Source organism: Leptopilina heterotoma, unplaced genomic scaffold, assembly GCF_015476425.1.
Source record: "Leptopilina heterotoma isolate Lh14 unplaced genomic scaffold, ASM1547642v1 Lhet_32, whole genome shotgun sequence".
NCBI classification, from domain to species: Eukaryota; Metazoa; Arthropoda; class Insecta; order Hymenoptera; family Figitidae; genus Leptopilina; species Leptopilina heterotoma.
In genome coordinates, this window is record NW_025111017.1 from 828,535 (window position 1) to 831,275 (window position 2,741).

Sequence of the window (2,741 nt, forward strand, 5' to 3'; positions counted from 1 at the left end):
CCTTTGTCGGTCGGCGATCCCGCCGCCAAACTTTACTCTGTTCTTAGGCTTTAAGCCGTATTCATTAGTCACCATGTCATGGCCGTATATACACAGCGTAACGCAAGTATAAGAGTACGTTTACACGTCTTGTCTTTCTCTCTCCTATGGCAGAGGCATAAGTTTGTCTCACTCTGCATTTTCTGCTTTTAGAAAAGTAAGAAAATGTAGAGTGAGACAAACTTATGCCTCTGCCATAGGAGAGAGAAAGACAAGACGGTTTTCCAAAAGTCGTGTGAACATACTCTAAGTGCCAACGCTGAACATTAAAATTGAAAATACTTTTAAATTGTAGTGTAAGTGAAGCTTTATGACATATGTAAAAATGTCAGACGTAGTATAACGGGTTGTTAACATACATGGGCCCGAATAGATTTGCTCTCACTGCGCTTGGAGATTTTCAAATAATCATAACTTTTATTACAATTATTCGATTTTAATTTGTTATAGGTGCTTTTCAAAGCATTTTTTACCGGCTTTTCTAAAAAGCTATTAGTTTTTAAAAATAAAAAAAAATTAATGTATTATGTTGAATTTTGGTTATTAATGTTTTTTATAAAAAAAAGTCCGATTTTTTTCAAATTTTTGTTTAATTTTCAATTGTTTCTACTATGAAATAGCAGGAAAATAATTTCAAATGTTACAAATAACGTGACATAAATATATAACCTAGAAGATAGGACTATAGAGAAAATTAAAAATTAAAATGGCGGCTCAAAAATGGAGTTTGAAGTTCAAATTTTTTTTCAAAATTTGATTTGAAAGTACGAAATTGTTAAAAGTGTTTAGATCAGCCGGAAATGTGTTACTTGGGGGTTTTAGGGGTCGCTGATCACAAATCTGAAGTCCAATTTTAAAAATTCAAAATGGCGGATCCAATATGGCGGACAATTTATTTAAAGACTCATGCAATTTGCTTGAAACTTGTTATTCGGGGGTTTTTAGGGTCGCTGATTATGAATCTGAAATCCAATTTTCAAAATTTAAAATGGCGGGTCCAATATGGCCGACTAATTTTTAAAAACTCATTAGATTAGCTTAAAATTTGTTACTCGGGGGTTTTAGGGGTCGCTGATCACGAATCTGAAGTCCTATTTAAAAATTTCAAAATGGCGGATCCAATATGGCGGACAATTTTTTTAAAAACTTATTAAATTTGCTTGAAACTTGTTACTCGGGGTGTTTTGGGGTCGCTGATCATGAATCTGAAGTCCAATTTTAAAAATTCAAAATGCCCGCTTTAATATGACAGACGAGTTTTTAGTTAAAATTCGATAATCACGTTCTTTAGCCATTAAAATACTTAAAATATTTTTAATGTTTTCCAACTTTCACCACGTGGAGGTAATCGTGAACTGGAAAGTCTTCTTTTAAAATATCTTTTTTTCGATTTAATATATTGATAAGTAAAATTAATCGAATTGAAACAAATAATGATTTATAATTTATTATAAATATATATATTATATATTTTTTATTTATTCATAATTCAAATAATGATTTTTTAAAAGTTTTACAAGAGCTGCAAGCTGGAGATAAATTTTTTTTTAATTTGACCTTGAAATAAGTAATGATTAAAATAAAACATATACATTTCTATTTTTTGAACGTTGAATTCAAAAATTATAGTAACAAATAAAAAGAAGAAAAATACATTAAAAATGAAAAAAAAAAAAAAAATAAAATAAAAAAGTAAAAAAAATATAAAATTTAAAAATAAAAAAAAGAGACTTTCCAGTTCGCGTTTACCTCCACGTAGTGAAAGTTGGAAAACATTAAAAATATTTTAAGTATTTTAATGGCTAAAGAACGTGATTATCGAATTTCAACTAAAAATTCGACTGTCATATTAAAGCGGCCATGTTCAATTTTAAAAATTGGACATTTTATTCGTATTCAGCAACACCAAAAACACTCGAGTAACAAGTTTCAAGCGAATCTAATGATTTCTTTAGAAAAATTGTCCGCCATATTGGATCCGCCATTTCGAATTTTTAAAATTGGAATCCAGATTTGTGTTCAGCGACCCCTAAAACCCCGGAGTAACAAATTTCAAGCTAATCTAATCAGTTCTTGAAAATTTGTACGCTATATTGGATCCGCTATTTTGAATTTTTTAAATTGGACTTTAGATTCGTGATCAGCGACCCCAAAAACCCCTGAGTAACAAGTTTCAAGCTGATCTAAACACTTTTAACAATTTCGTACTTTCGAATCAAATTTTGAAAAAAAAATTGAACTTCAAACTCCATTTTTGAGCCGCCATTTTAATTTTTAATTTTCTCTATAGTCCTATCTTCTAGGTTATATATCTATGTTACGTTATTTGTAACATTTGGAATTATTTTTCCGCTATTTCATAGTAGAAAAAATTGAAAATTAAACAAAAATTGGAAAAAACGGACTTTTTTTATAAAAAACATTAATAACTTTTTTGTTTATAAATTTTTGACTTTTTTTAACGCCATTCGATAGAGCGCATACGAAAACATAAGAAATGATGATTTGTGAATTTTTCTATTGATTTTGAAGTAATGAAATAAGTCCTCAAACTTCATGCCAAAATTTTGTCCATTTGGGCGTTAAAGTGTTAACAGTATTATTTAAGTTACAATTGCCAATTGAAAGTAAAATATTAATATTTTACGTAATTATTTCGTATTGCTAAAACAGATGATGACTAAAAAATTTTTACTTCCTGA